General features: G+C 27.7%; 1 long non-coding RNA gene across 1 annotated transcript; it reads right to left on the reverse strand.

Annotated features, from left to right (window-relative positions):
- Positions 1-15,539: 15,539 nt before the first annotated feature.
- On the reverse strand, positions 15,540-17,512 carry LOC136086497 (uncharacterized). The gene is made up of 2 exons (XR_010641370.1): positions 17,313-17,512; positions 15,540-15,783 (listed from the first exon to the last, which is right to left on the reverse strand). It is a non-coding gene; the product is annotated as an uncharacterized LOC136086497 (long non-coding RNA).
- Positions 17,513-17,900: the final 388 nt, after the last annotated feature.

The following is a 17,900-nucleotide window of genomic DNA, read 5'->3' on the forward strand; positions in this document are numbered from 1 at the left end:
TTAAAAATTGAAACTTTTTTATATTTTTTGGAGAGAACTTTTGGTTTACATTTGATATTAACTACAAAAGTTGTGTGCAACTTTTTTATAAAAAAAATCGATTTAAAGGTGGCAAAAACTAAATTTCAAAAAAATTTTCAAAAAATCTCAAAATTTTAAAACCGGATTCCGAATGACCGGGACATTTTTGAAAACTTTTTTTTCCCCAGCAGGCAATTTGGAGGGGGTTCAATTACACTGACTGCCTGATTCTTACAAAAAAATATCTTTAAAGTTACCTAAACAATCGTTTTCTGAGTTACAGACTGTATCATTACAGTCAGCCCTGGTAATCATATTGTCTGGAACAATATTATAACCAGGGCCATTCCCAAGTGATCTTAAGGGAGGGGGGGGGGTGACATACTTGTTTTTTGCCGACTAAGACCCAGAAAGTTTTTTTTGCCCACTAAAATCAACAATTATGTTCGTTGACGACAGTAACTTTTATATTTCAACAAAAATATACCTCAGCTCTTTGTACAAATGACTGATGAGTTATAAAATATTTCTATATGATTCAAAGCTAAAAAACACTCTAATAGTTCAAAAGACCCCTTAATTGATAATTCTATATCAATTAAGGGGCCTACTTAATAATAAACATTGTTTAAAACAAAAATATTTAAGTTTTATATCAAATTACTTAAATTACACAAATATTGCTTGTACTTCTAAAGGCAAACTAGAAGTACTTTATCGAAGTCAGAAACATGCTTTAAAAATAAAAGCAAATATTTAAAACCACTTTTCAAAAGTATGAGTATTTACACATTATACGAGCTAAACATATATAAAAGTTTATGTCTAATTTACAAAAATAAATTTCGACAATGTTCTTCAATTTTTCATGATCTTTATGAAATAAAAGTCAACTTTAAATATACTTTGCATACAACAGGCATCTTAATTGAACCAAGCAGGTATAAAAGACTAGCTGGAGAGAGAACTAAGCCGACAGTTGTTTAAAATTGTGGTATGGTCTTTTGTGTCAAACTGTTGCCTTAGTGTTAAACAAAAAATAATTTTGAAATGTAGTTTGTAACCTTAGAAAGGTGTTATTGAAGTTAATTACTCTCTTAAGAGTTGACTGAATAAATTTATAACAACTGTTTGAACTATTAAGAAGTAATCACAACAAAATCCATGATCGACGTAAAGTAATCGATTTTGATACATTTTGATAAATTTTTTGATACATTTTCTGTTTTTTTTTAATTGTAAAAATCAACAAAATAGGTTGTATTTATTAATTTTCTCTATTAATCTTAAAAGGTTATGTCAACTTCAAGAGGTTCTTGTGACTTAATGTTTTATTTTTTTTTAAATAATAAAATACTATTTAACATTTCAATAATGCGCTTATAACATTTTACTACAATCTAAATTATCAGTGTAAAAATAAAGGCAATATTCAAATTATTTTTGTGTAAGATCTTACAGGTATTTTTTTCTTTCAATACTTTTTTTTTTTTTAATATCTTTGCTTCCAACTAGGCTGTAAGCAATCACTAATTAAAGTTGGAAGTTACTGGAAGAGAAAAGATAAAGATTGTAGAGCGAAATAACGATTGACGGACAACTTAAAGGATTGCAAATTATATGAATCAGGAAAGCAAGATGAAGGAAGCGAATTCCAAAGAGCTGATGTTCGAGGAAAAAAACTAGACGAATAAGCGTTTTTGGAGCCCTTTGGAACAGTCACAGAAAAATTCGTCTCAATTGGTTACTTTGTCACGAAAAAAGAAAAAATTCTCAATTCGCAACGTTACGTCTCAATTAGTTTTCTTTTTAACTATATAAAGTGTAACCAAATAAGACGTAACGTAACGTTACTAAATATAGATTCGAGACGTAACTAAACTACGTGACGTAAATGGATTTTTTTAACGTAACATTACGTCTTAATTGGTTACACTCTAACAAGTATCAAGATAGACGTAAGGTAACGTAAAATAAATTAAATTTGTGACGCGTTAAATTCGCGAATGAATTTTTAATTAATACGTATCATCACGTGCCATATGGTTACAGTTAAAATCATATATATAAGGAATTAGATTGCTTGTGGGTTAGTTTTTTTTTAAATACTTTTTTTATTACAATGGTCTTGACAAATGCATTCAGGGCATTTACAATATTGTTAATTCAACAAATTTGTTAAATACTGTAATTCATTTATGAGTTATGGTATTCAACGATACATTTGTTAAGACAATAGTAACTAAAAAAAGTTTTAGAAAAATATTTTTTTGTTAAAAAATTCAAATCGCAAAGTTGCAACTTCGCGAATCGAAACGTTGTTTTCGTGACAAATTTGTTATAAAAAAAAATTAGAACTAATTTTTTGCATATTGTTAAAAGTTTAAAAAAATACCAGTATGGTTTTTTTTAACTTATAAATATTAATTAAAAAAAACCATGACACTTATATAATAAGTGTAAACTAAGACGCAACATAACGTCAAAAAAATTTATAGGTATTTTAAATGCGTCTCACATTTAGATTATATAAAGTTAGATCACGTTTTATTTGATCAAAATAAAACGTGATCTAAACGCTTTTAAATTTATAAGTTTAGAAAATAATCTTTGTTAAATAAAACCCACAAGCAATCCAATGTAATTATTATATATATTCTTAATTCTTTTTTACATAAAAAAAATCTCAAATAATTCTTGTCTGTTATAAAATAGCAAAATCAGATTGCTAGTGGGTATGATTTAAAATGAAACTTATTTAAAGTCTTATAAACGGCGTAAATCGTTAATAAATCCGAAGACGGCATATTAAAACATTTTTATTCTCAAGTTTTTTTTGCAACTTTTTTGATTAAAACTTAGATTTCAATGCGGTAGAAAAGTATTATTTTGACGTACATGAAACAATACACAGTTGATGTATGAACACTCCATTGCGTCTGAACATTATATTTATATCTGTAAATGGCGTAAACACGATTTGGGGGAGGGGGGAATCAGGGGTCAATTATAAAAAAAAGAAGAAACTAAACTAAAAAAAAGGTAGGTACGTTAAAAGCGCAGGTTCTTTTTTTGAGGTGGAGGGTACTAAAAAGGGGAAGGGGAGGAAGGATTGAAATAAAAGCGTACGTACTTAATGAGCGACTCCTAATTAGAAATACATTTATACATATACAATTACCAATGATAGTTAAAATTATGCTTGCATTTTTCGGCTTTTAAACTAGACATAAGGGGTGTTCAAAAATTTTTTATTACAAAACGAAAATCACAAGAAACCCAATATGGAGCAAATATGAAAAAAATACAATTACAAAAAAAAAAGTTCTAAAAATATTGACATTTACCTTGTGCTCAAGCAGCAAAAAACCCCGGAAAATGCGCTAAATATTTTCTGAAAACAAAATTTCTTATGTGATAATGACCCAAATTTTTTTTAGATTGTTATGTATTCCGGTTTTTTCATAAATGTTGTTTAAGTTAAAAAAAAAGATTTAGGAAAAAAATAACTATGGGCAAATACGCAATAAAGTTTTATTTTTTTGACTAAATTTTGCGAAACTTTATTTTGTTTTAAACAACAAATACGAAAAAACCAGAATACACAATAATCTAAAAAAGAAATTGGACCATTATAATCACATTAGCATTTTTTTTTTTTTTTTACAAAATATTGAGATTTACCTTGCGCTCAAAGTCAAATAATTTGGGGACAATTTGGGGCATTATTCGAGGTGTTTTGCCGCTAAATTTATTTATTTTTTAAAAAAAAGTTTTACTGTTGTGCTAATGTGATTTCAATAATTATGTAATTGGATAAATGTTTTTTTTTTTTTTTTTTTTTAACGATTCTATTCCTTTAAAGATGTAGATTTTATTTTTATATTTTAAAGATTCTCTGCAGCTAATATTGCAAAAACGCATTAATCTCCATAAGGTGGCAGAGGCGCTCCGGGATCAATTAAAACGAATGCCAATGCATGCAAAACGCGCAGTAATCAATGCATGCAAAACGCGCAATAATAGGCATACCTAGTCGGGCACCAAAAAAGGCTAGTATTGCACCTGAATCTATTGGTAATGATAATTCTGACAGTAACGCCTTTGATGATATTTGCAACGATGATAGTTCGATTACCAAAGACAGTAGTTAAAGGCAAAATGTACACAGATTATATTATTACTATGTTAATTATTTTTTTCGTTATAATAAACTTCTGAATTAAATGCTTTTTTCTAATCGTCATCAATAATTTTTATATGAAATTTGAAATATATATGAGGAGGAGGGAGGAGGGTAATCAGGTGCGGTCGATCCCCCTTTATTTGCATATTCTCTTTATTTCAAACAACTTTTAAATGCAAAATTAAGAAAAATTTATATTTACTATTATAATCTGCCTTTTTTCTAAAAATTTTCACGTTACGGGTCCATATATATATATATATATATATATATATATATATATATATATATATATATATATATATATATATATATATATATATATATATATATATATATATATATATATATATATATATATATATGTATATATATATACACAACACATAAACGACTTATTATTAATGTTAATTACAATATTGTAAATCTAATTACGTTATAACTTTTAATATAAATAAAACGTTTTTAAATTTTTTTTATTTAATCAGCGTAACACTTCTTTTGTTTTTATTATCCCACAAGCAAAAGCGTGTATATAATGTCAATTTTGACAATGTTTTACACTGTTAAAGTGATTTTAATAACGTTACGGTAAGATTTTTGTTACTTTCAAATATGATGAGGATATGTTTAGTACTTAGGTTTTGTATTAAGTTTATATGTGATATACATTGTGTATTATGTATTAGTCTACTCCTTACTCCCTGGACGATGGAGCACTCTTATTAGGCTATTATATAATAGGCTACAAGAGTAATTTGCAGCATTAATGTGGGCCAATAATTAGGTTTTTATTCGCATACGAGATCACAATTAAATATCGCTAATTTGATAGTCGCCGCAGGTGATCATGATCACGTCTTATTAGGTCAAAATGTTACGTATTAATACGTTATACGTTACATCTCGGATACGTAAAAATTAAATTTTTGCACGTAACGTTACGTTACAATGTTACGTATCATTACGTAAAATCTTACGTCTCAGTTACGTAAAAATAACGGACATTTTGCACGTATTGTTACGTTACAATTTTACGTATCGTTACGTAAAATCTTTCGTCTCGGTTACGTAAAAATAACGGACATTTTGCACGTAACGTAACGAATCTCGTTTACGTTACAATACGTAATGTAACCTGAAAATGTTATAGGGGTAAGTTACTGTTTTTAATGACAATGGAAAAAAAATATATTGGCATAAAATAGCTATAGCACAATTAACCATTAAAAAAAGACTTTTTAATGTTACCACAAAACAAAAATATTTTTACCTCAGTAGTTTAGAATCCCGATTTTTTCATAACTGTGAATAATGATTAACACAGTAAATTTCATATCATATAAATTTACTAAATTAAAATCTTGTTTAAACATTAAGCAAACTAATAAAGAAATGGCAACTAAAAAAAAAAGAATACAATTATGTCTAAACTTAAAAAAAAAAAAAATTCATTTTATTTTAGAATAATTATGAAAGTTTAATAAAATTTGATTCGTAAAAAAATGCGCTGATTTATATTAGAACATGAATATATACAACAAATCTGATAATAATCTAATTAATTACAGTCATGAAAACTAAGTTATTATAATAATCTTTAACTTATCAGTCGTGATATCGAAGAATATTTGAAAATAATGAGATACAAAAAGTTGAGTATAATAAAAAGTAGATATACGTAAGGTTGAATTTCAATTAAAATATAAATATTAGCACTTATCTGATGGGTCCAAAAATTATATTTGGTAACTTTGAAAAAAAAAAATGAAAAAAAAAAAATATATGCAGCTTAACAAATTCTAGTATTTATAATTTGATACTGATTATAGTATGATTTAGATTTAGTCTTAGTTCTTAAGTGTCTTAAGTAAAAAATAATTGACAGAAATCAAGACCAACCGGCACTATATAATGCCAAGTAATACCACAATTTAGTAACATCTCTTGACTGGCAAGGATCCCAGTGGACAAAAGACATGTTTAGGACGTCTAAATAAAGGATTAATACGTTTGAAGACGTATTTTAAACGTTTTAAAAATGTCCTGTGACCACTGGGATAACAATCTTGCTTTACACACTGCAAAGTAACATCGTTTTTAAAACATAAAAATAAAAAAAAACAGAGTATAAACATATATAAACTTTTAACATGTTATATTCTAAAATTATGATTGTTACCAAGGTTGCTTACATCTTCATGTAATGCATCATATTGCATGCATCTCAGTTTGCTTTGGTTATTTCTATGAAAGACACTGCTCTTCAATTTTAACATATGCATTAGCAGCATACTGCTGAAATAGTTTCTTGCCATGATTTAACATGATTTCTAACCAATGTTGCATGTTCAGGGTTGCGAACCAATTATTGCATTTCTTGGAAAAAAAGCGAATAAGCCGTAAATAATAACAGGCATATTAAATTCTAATATATTTAAAAAAATTGATATTGGAATTATGATATATATAACTTCCTGTAAGTCTTGTAAAGATTGCGGAAATAGTGAAAATGGAAGCAAAACTACCTTTCTATTATAGCAGCATAAAAAATGTGCTTCATCAAGAAATTTTTTAGCACAGCAATGCTGACAGATCTGATTTATTTCTCCTAAATAGTTATAATCTAGAATAATATCACTTCTTGCTATACAATGCATTCTTTTTGTCTAGCAGCATTTCATACATTTTGGGAATGATTAATCTTGTCAAGGCCTGTCTCTTTCATTTATGTGATATTTACTTTCAACTCGTCTAACCATAATGTTCTAATTTAGGTATAAAATAATTTATTCTTACTGAGCAGCATTTTGATGACAATTAATTTAAGCTTGCCTAATCATTTCACTTAATTATCAATTATTTTTAAGTTGATCACATTTCTTCTAATAACTTATTTAAGCCTAGTATCATCCATTTCAATTTCACTATTATCAATAAACATGTTAGCAGTGGTATTACTACTATAGTAACAAATAAACACAAAAGAATTTCAAGAGCTATGATTTTTTCTATAAAATTATTTACTACTATTTTAAGTGAACATAGTAATAAAATAAGCAACTTTGATAAATCGCAATAATTTAAAAAAAAAAAGAAAAGAAATTAAAAATATCAAAATATTAATAGCCTAAAGTTGCAAACATATCTACAAAGTAGTAAACATATCTATCAAGAGATACATAATAATGTTCAAGTAAAAATCAACAAAAACCTGTAATCCTAATAACAAAGATATTATTTAATAATAAAAACAAAAACATAATGAATCTTACATGGTTTCTTATCTATAAAACAAATTTATTTAACTATTTAAAAGAAAAAAAAAAGAAAAAATCAAAATGCCTTATGTATTGTAAAACAATATATTAAAAAAAAATCAAATGCAATTACTTTAGAATATATGATATATAAACCTCTACAATTTAACTCATTTTGTTTAGCCACTTGTTTACCATTGAAGTCGAAAATTAATAAACAAAAATTAAAATAATTTATTATTATTAAAAATAATAATTTAGGATTTATCGAAACCCATAACTTTTCGGCAATGTCAGTCAGTATATTTTATCTAAAGTAATAAAAAAGATAAAACCATTTAAAAACAAATTTAAAAATCTAAATATATGTTCAGATACCTTAAAAAGAAGCATAACATAACATTCTTTTGACAATTTCCAATAGAGTTTTTTAACTTTTTTTTATACCTTATTTTTTTATCTATAAGAAAATATAAATATATAAACAGAGAAATATAAAGTATACTGAAATAAAAGCAAATTTATGTAAATACACTTACATGTCCACAAATAACAGTCTTACTTTATTTAAACGTTTTAGTGAAACGACACTAGTACTATTAAATTAGTATTAATATTTAGATTAATAATAGGCCTGGTGAATAAAAAAAAGCAATTGCTTTTACTCATTAATTGGTCAGTCTTAAGTGAATAAAAGCTTCAGGAGTTTGCACAAATTTTTATTCCGTTATATATATATATATATATATATATATATATATATATATATATATATATATATATATATATATATATATATATATATATATATTAGGGCATAGAAACCGGTAATGAGAAACCGGTTTTTACCGGTAATTTTTATTCCCAAAAATTACCGTTACCGGTTTTTTCTTAATCTATTACCGCGGTTTTAAAAATGATATTTTGTTAATTAAATAATTTGGTATTTTGCTTTCATTTTAATTTGGCATATCCTAAAAGACGCAACACAGTGAGAGAAAGCAGTTCTTTGATGAAAAAGCAATAAACACAAAGATGACCTTCGTTGCAGGAAACAATAATTCCGAGGTATGGAAGCACTTCTTACACAGCAAGGATCTGCAGCAGGCGAAGTACAAAACTTGTGACAAAGAAATCAAGTGCAAAGGTGGAACTACCAGTGGTATGAGATCTCATCTCAAATTAATGCATCATATCGAGGCCGATGCTATGAAACAAGTATCAGTCAAAGTTGAACAAAAAGTTGGAAAAATCGATCACTTCTTCGTGACCCAAAAAGATTCCTTGGCAGTTTTCTTGTCCGAGTTAGTCGCCATTGATGGATTACCAATTCGAGTACTGGCAAAAAGTCAACTTTTATGAGCGGCATTGGGAGCTCAAGGATACCACTTGCCAAAAGATGCAAAATCGATCAAAGCAATTATTATGAAGCACTGTCTTGAAGTTAAAGACATTTATAAAAAGCAGTTTGAAGAAATGAAGAAAGACAAAATTTGTTTTAGCATTACACTTAATGAATACACATCATGTCGTAACAGAAGGTTTATTAATGTTCATGTCAAGAATCGGCATTGGAATTTGGGAATGGTAAGAATTTTTGGCTCAATGCCAGCGGATAAAGCTGTGACCATTGTTAGAGAAAAGCTAAAAGAATTTGGAATTTGTCTGGACTCTGATATTGTGGCAGCTACAACTGATGGAGCTGCTGTAATGAAAAAATTCGGAAAGGCTATTTTACCAACCCATCAATTGTGCTTGGCACATGGCATCCACTTAGCAGTCTGTGATATTTTATACAAAACAACTCCGGTCCAAGAAGTCATTCCTGATCTCGATGAAGAAGAAGATTTTGCACTTGATGATATTTCCATCTCTGATGACAGCAATTACGAAGATGAAGAAGGTGTTGGATTACAAGTAAGTGTTATATATAATTATTCAAAAGTATAAGGCATCTAAATAAGATTATTTTTATTAAAAAAATCATCTTTATTACTGACACTTTCCGGTAGTAATTGAAGGTGATCAACCCCCTGAAGTCCGTCAAGATCTGAGACACATTATTTTAAAAGTAAGATGTTGTGTACGCCTGTTTCGCAAGTCCCCTGTCAAAAACGATGATATTCTTCAAAAGCACGTTCTAGCTGTGTTTAAAAAAGAATTGTCACTTATACTTGACTCAAAAACTAGGTGGAACAGTTCGGTGGACATGATGTCTCAATTTGTTAAGCTAAAGAAGCCTATCAAGATGTCCTTGATCGAAATTTCTAGTGAAATAAGCTTCTCCGATGAAGAATTTAACACACTTGAAGAATTGATTGCAGCCCTAGAACCAGTAAAAGTGGGAACAGAAGCTTTATGTAGACGAGATGCAACATTGATTTCAAGTGATCAGATTCTGAAGTTTATTTGCCTTAAATTGAGCATGCAGAATTCAACTTTTAGCAAAGAGTTATTAGAAATGTTAGTCAAAAGAATAAAGGAAAGAAGAAATCCTGATATAATAAATCTATTGATTTATTTAAACGATTCAGAGGCCTTGGACAAGCAAGGGCAAAGTACGGATGCCTTTGACACTCCACAAATGAAACGAAATGCCCTTGCAAATACTGCTGCCAAATTATTCTGTCGTCTGTTTGAGGAGAGCTACGAAGATGAAGATCGATCGGAAGAAGAATGTCAAGAAATACCCAATATTGATGAAGGACAATCTTCCTTGGCAGAACAATTGGAACAGTCTATCAAGGATGCTCTGAAGTGTCCCTCTAGTTCAAAGAGGATGAGAGTGGGCACCAGTTCCAAATCACTGTTGAAGGAAATGACCGTTTTTGAGTGCCCCCAATGCCCCCATACAAAAAATGTAATCGATTGGTTTAAAAAAATCGGCAATAAACATTTACACAAGTTTCTAGTTTTTGATGTAAACAATTTTTATCCGTCAATAAACCAAAACACTTTAAACAATGCTTTGATTTTTGCTGAACATCATGTCATTATAAAAAGCGAAGATAAAGCTTTAATAAAACATGCAAGAAAATCCCTAATTTTCAATAACGAAACGGCGTGGATCAAAAAAAGAGGAGGATTGTTCGATGTCACAATGGGGGCATTTGATGGTGCTGAAGTGTGCGAGCTAGTGGGAATTTTTTTATTATTTCAAATTTCACAGCATTATAATAAGGAAGATTTCGGATTATATCGTGATGACGGCCTTGCCGTATTTAAAAACAAAAACGGTCAGCAAATGGAAAAAATTAAAAAACCTATAACATATAAGTATCTTTAAAAGTAACGATCTACTCATCACCATCCAAGCTAATATAAAAATTGTAAACTATCTTGATGTTACGTTAAATCTAAATAACAACTCATTCCAACCTTACTGCAAACCCGACAACCAACTAAGGTATATCCACACTAACTATAACCACCCTCCGAGCATAATTAAAGCAATTCCTCGCAATATCGAACAAAGATTATCTTCCATGTCATTGAACAAAACTACTTTCATGAATTCTATTCCACAATATGAAGAAGCTCTTAAAAAATCAGGTTATAACCCAGAGCTTATCTACCAACCACAACAAATCCAAGCACCAAAAAAACATCGCAAACGAAATATAATTTGGTACAACCCTCCGTACAGTGTAAATGTCCAAACAAAAATAGGTAACCATTTTCTGGCTCTTATAGATTCTCATTTTCCACCAGACCACAAGCTTCATAAAATATTTAATCGAAATTCTATCAAGATTAGTTACAGCTGCATGTCTAACATGAAATCAATAATCAACTCACACAATCATAAAATATTGCACAACAACAAGCAAATAGAAACCAAGCAATGTAACTGTGTAAATAAATCAATTTGTCCATTAAACAAACAGTGTTTGCTCAACAATATTGTTTACCAAGCTACTATTAATAATGAAGGTAACAAAAAAGTATATTTTGGTATTAGTCACACATCATTTAAATTAAGATATGCTAATCATCTAAAATCCTTTGCTTCAGTTAAATACAGAAACGACACTGAACTTTCAAAGGAAGTATGGAGCTTGAAAGATCAAAACATTCAACCTATCTTAACGTGGAGAATAATTAAACCTTGCAGAGCCTATAATCTTACAACAAAAATATGCCACCTCTGTCTCTATGAAAAATATGTAATTTTATCACATAGTGGAACAAATTTATTAAACAAAAAGAATGAAATTGTATCTCAGTGTCGACATTCAAAGAAATTCTTGCTCTCTTTATTTGACACAGGAGACTAGTAAACTATAACGGCTTCTTGTTTTGTTTTTATTCAGATTTGTTTATCACGTCTGAATCCGTTCTACGGTATTTAATTTTAAGTTTTTTAAACGGTTTTTTGACGTTTTTTGTTTGTATTCACGGCTGATGATTGCCTTCGGGCATGAAACTTTAAGTCCCGCTATTTAGTTGTTTTTATTCATTTAATTATATAAAGTATATATATATATATATATATATATATATATAATATATATATATATATATATATATATATATATATATATATATATATATATATATATATATATATATATATATATATATAAATAACGGTAAGTTAAGCAATTTATTCAGTAATTGCTCAGCTTTACGTGAAAAAAACTTAAGCAAATTTCCTAAAATTTTTATTCACGTAAAGCTGACCAAAAGCCGAGTAAAAGCACTTGCTTTTTTTTATTCACCCGGCCTATTACATCTCAAAATTTACGGAAGTAGACATCATTATTTTATGGTTACCGTAAAGTCTTTAAATGAGTTTACTATGGTTTTTAACAACACATTAAAAGACCTTATTTGTGCGTAACTATTAATAATACTATTAGTTAAAGATGCTGTTGATGAAATAATTCCAATCGGTTTGGCGATAAAAGGAATAGCCGCATTTTTAAATTATGAAATTATTTTAGATTGCTTTTTACGTGGTATAATACCATGCAATACTTGTATTTAAATAAGTTTAAAATTAAATCTTAATTTACATTTTTATGGAAAATATTTTTTTTAAACATTTTATTTATATGTTAAAAACTATTCAAAATTTCTGTTATTTATGCAATATTTCTTCTGTTTTAGTATGTTATTTTGGATAGAGATTTCTCTTTTTCTAAAATAACATACTAAAACATGAGAATTTGAAAAAAATACAAAACTATATTTGTCAACTAAAATAAACTCATTAAACTCAAACTTCAGAAAAACGCATGATCATCAATTTTTAACGACGAGTTTTTAACGGATATTTAGGGGCTATTACGGATATTTATGGGCTTAACAATAAGACTATTTGTGTCTTTTTCTTGCTCCCGCTATTCGTATATTTTACAAAAGAAAAGTAATAATTTCTAACGGCAAGTTTAGAAAAATAAAAAATTATACAAATTAAAAATCAACCACTCCATTAAAGAACGCCTTTATGTAAAAAAAATAATAATAATAAAATCAATGATGAAATTGAATTTGAAATTAAAATTTATTTGACAATTATCAAATTAATCATAATAAAAATAACAATAATTTGAACAATATTATAATATTGTTTGAAAAATACAAATGATCTTGAAGAATAAAGTCATTTACAAAAACTTAATTTTCTTTGTTATTCTTCGACCAATTTTAAATCCGCGTCATTTGATTTTTTGATTCACAAAAAAAGAGTTAAATTAACTTTCACACCGAACTTCTGAATGAGGAACAGAATTTGATTGTTAGACGAACTTATAACTTAATTAAAGATAATATTTTAAATCCCCTAAATAATTGGGGATGTTGCTCTAAACTTATATGGTCATTTTTGAACACTAAGAGATTATTGTATGAAATTAGAGACTTGCTAATGAACTTAAATTTAGTTTAAAATGTTAAAAAAATGTATATATAAATGTTATAAACTCATCGCTTTCACACTAATGACATGAAATGCTATTAGTGTGAGAGCGATGAAAATAGCGATGAAATGAGAAGTTAACATTTTAGGGGGTTTATTGTTAACAGACTCCGATTATCGCAATACTTTTGAAAAGCTTTACTTAAACATGAATATATAAATGTTTGGAGTTTGCTCTATGTCGTTACATAAAGTTAAATTCTCAAACATAAACTTAAAGCTTGCTACAGGCCTGATTTTAAATATGTGACTGGAATCTGGTTGTTTAAATATTGTGATTTGCACTTTTGTTAACTTTTTTAATTTTAATTTTTGAAAATTTAAAGTCAAAGAAGTAACAAAAATTTACTGAAAAAAAAAGAACTTGATGTTATTCCATCTGTATGATAAAATAACATCAAGCCACTTTTCTTCACAATCGACCATATAATTTTAAATTTGAAAGTGTGCTTTTTTGAACCATTCAACTAAATTCGCTATATTAAATAAATTAAAATAAGCGGTTGTTGTGGTTATAAAAAGTTATTAATTTTTAAGTTAATTACTTTTAGTTAATATTTTAATTAACTACTTTTACTTTTTTAATTTTTTTTTTTTTAATTAATCTTGATGTTATTTATACCAGTAATTTAAATTTTTTTTTTAAAAGACTGTCTGGTTTATTGTTCTTGTTTTGGAAATGGCTCTGCATTTTGCAATTTTATTCTAAGTTTTGTATTTTGGCTTCTTTTATTCAGCGTCGTTGTTGGTAAAAACCAATCTAACCAAAATGAAAGTTCTTTCTGGAAATGATTAACTAGAATAATTGTTAGGTAATAGAATAATAAAGGAATAATTGTTGTCTGGAATAAACTAATTGAAATTAGTTCATTTCAGACAACAGTTTTATGAATAGCTATTAATAAATAAACAAACAAACAAAAAAACAAAAAAATCTTGATTTCTATTAGAGTGATTATTACAACCAGGGCCGTCCTGAATGGGGGTTGAAGGGGGTATTCCCTACCCCCAAGCTGTTATATATGCATTTGAGTTGAAAAATCAAATATCGAGGACCCATTTTTTTTGTTGTTGTATGTATGTGCCTCTAGTTGGCAAAAAACACTAGTTGGCAAAAAATACCCCTTCCACCCTCCTCTCCCTTCAATGAGAGACCTCTTCGGGACGGCCCTGACAACAACCAAGCTGAATAAGGGAAGCAAAAAGCAGCAGCATACCTACAAATAAGCCTGACTCCTTTACGGTAAATTTTTATCAGGGCCACTAACTTATTTCCTCCCGACAAAAAAAATTAATGCTAAACATATAAATCAAGAAAGCCTTTTCAAAGCTTTTTTGCAAAAATTCTTGCTTTCTAAAAAGTTATAAACCCCAACTTTAAAGAAAAACAAAATATTTTAGAAAAAAAACAAGGACACGACCCCCCCCCCTACCTCAGTAAACACATAAACGTCTATTAAACGTTAAAACAACGTTTTGACAAAACCTTTAGATTTGGTCGATTATCCGTTTAGATTGAAATCCAGATTAACATTTAGAACAAACGTCCATAAAACGTCTATATTCAAACGTATTTTAAACGTCTATTATAGGATTATTATACGTATATAAGCGTTTTCATTTTGTCTAATTTACGTTTAAATCTAGTCAAATTAACGTATATAAAGCGTTTAGATTTGGTATAAGTAAACATATAATAAATTTTTAGATCTTGCCTAATAGTTTCTTTGATTTAGTTAACATAATTTTAATTTATTTAAGTTTTAAAACTAATATAAATTAAAATTACGTTATAACCTTTTAAATTTATATAAGTAATAAGAGCTATATAGGTCTTGAAACTTATAAATAGGATATAGTTGTAAAAGTAATGAAATTTATAAATAAGATATAGTTATAAAAGACCTGGTTTTATTTTTTATATTTTTTATAACTATTTTAATGTTTATAAACTATTATACAATACTACTTATACTATACTTTTATATTATGAAGCTATATATAAAGTTATAAACTTATATAAAACGTTTTCATATAGTGGAGATTTAGAGTAAAAGTGTTCGTACACTATACTCCATATGTTTAAGCTTCAATAATTAAAAAAAAATCAATATTCAAGCATTTTGCAGGGGAAGTTAAATAGTAACAATTTCTATCAAACATTTTTTAAATTTAATCTCATTAGCAGAAAATAAAAGTTTACATTAGGATTAAGTTAAAAATTAATAATATAATTAATAAACTCATAAACATATATTTTGGATCACTGTTTTCTCTGGTTTCTGCATTATCTAAAATCTTCCTAGTGTACCGTCTACCGCTTGTATATCACGCACCTGTTCTTGTGCAAAATCATCTTCTACATTCGTATCCTGATCGTCTGATTTCGTAACCTAATTTGTAACCGCAAAAAACTAGGGTAAAATAGTTAGCATTTTAAATGTACATTCATAAATCAAAATTGGAATTACACAGAACAACTTTACATAGATGATTTTGATTCGATTCTCTAGCAAATTGTCAGCCGAGAACCAAGAGACCGTATGTCCACATTTTGTGTTTTTTCTGATTATTACCAATAAATATTCAACAATCAATGGAGTATGTGTCTAATAAATCTTGTTTCAAGAATGATATGACCTTTAAAAATATTAAAAAAATTAGTTGGACATTAAGTAAGTCTTAACAAATTAAATTTTAAAACATGATTTTCTTGGAAATACAAAAAATGGACATACGGCCTCTTGGTTCTCGGCTGACGAAATGTAACTAAATTAAGCTAAAATGTATGTAAAATAAAAAAATAAATATTTAGTTATTAAACATCTTGATTATTGCAAATATGAATACCTATTGTTACACAATCATACTTTTAATCATACACAATCAAATTTTTAGGGGTTTTACTTGACGAACAAATAAGTTGGAAAGACCACATTAATTTAATAGAAAATAAAATTTCAAAGAGTATTGGAATTATGTACAAGACAAGACATATGTTGGATAAAAACTGCTTAAAACTTATCTACTTTTCGTTTATCCATAGCTATATCAGTTATTATAATATTGCGTGGGCCAGCATTTTTCCATCAAAATTAAAGCGTATCTTAAATAAACAAAAACAACCAAGCCGCCTTATATTAAATGCTAATAAATACACCAGTGCCAATCCATTGCTTAGAAAGCTTGGAGTGCTTAATGTTTATCAATTAAATATTTACAGTATTCTTTTATACATGTTTAGATTTAAATATCGTATGCTGCCAAATATTTTTGACGACCTTTTTGTTATTATAAATCATAAATACCAAACAAAGCATTCATTGCATAACTATCAGGTACCAAAAACCTTATTAAAACAGTCTAATTTCTCAATAACATACCGAGGGCCACATTTGTGGAACTCATTCCTTCCAATTGAAAGTAAAACTTTAATTTCACTTCAAACTTTCAAAGTTATTTAAAAAAAAACAGTTACTTGATTATGACATATCTCAAATTCTATTTTATTTTTAATATCTTGTTTTTTAATTCTTAACTTTTCTTTTGTTTGCTTAAAAGCAAAACATATTTTTTCTTTTTGCTTATTTATCTAAATTTGTATTTATTTCCTTTTTTTTATACATAAATATATTTTTATGTATGTAAAAATATATTTTTTTTAAGTATAAAAAAATGTAAAATGTTTATTTAATAGTATTTATATTATTTTATTGATATTGTAAAAATTTATGATAGATTTATGATAGTGTAAACGATACAACGGGGCTAGATGATAAGACTTTTGTCTTCTGCCTGCTCCGGTCATATCTTAACTCAAAATATTTTGTAAATAACTTATTATGAAAATGACGAAATAAACTATATAAAAAAAAAAATACTAGCGTTTACAAAATGAATTTAAACTATTTATAAAACTTACAAAAAAAGTTCTTGCAGTAGGACTTTCAAAACAAGAGACCAGCAACTCATATTTTTTACCTGTGTCAATATCGCCATCAATATTTCTAAAACATCGGACTCCATTGGTTAGTTGGCATTTAGGAAGGTAGATTGTTGCGATAAGATCTTTTTAACTTCCATTAATTAAAATGGCGCACCCGACACTCGCTTAATATTTATTTATCAGTCGTTATGCTTTCTGTTGTTTTAAGTGAATCTTGAAAACGCATTTAAATCTATTTTAATTATTTAGAGAATAAAAAATAATTTTTTAATAAGCTTTTTATTTTATGCCTATTTAAACCGCGTAACTTTAGCTGTTATCAAAGTCTTCTGACCAATTGCTATATAACAAACGTTTATTAAACGTCGATTAAACGTTTAGAATAACGACTTATATAAGTCAATATTGTAAACGTTTGATCGAGGTTTAATAAACGTATAAATTAAAAGATTTAAAGCGGAAAGATTAAAAAAAAAAGATAAAAGATTTAAAGCGGAAGATTTAAAACGGAAAAAAACACATACTGAAACGTTTTAGTCCCTGTGTTGATCCGATTGCTGTCAT

This window comes from Hydra vulgaris, chromosome 10 (genome assembly GCF_038396675.1).
Source record: "Hydra vulgaris chromosome 10, alternate assembly HydraT2T_AEP".
In the NCBI taxonomy this organism is placed as follows: Eukaryota; Metazoa; Cnidaria; class Hydrozoa; order Anthoathecata; family Hydridae; genus Hydra; species Hydra vulgaris.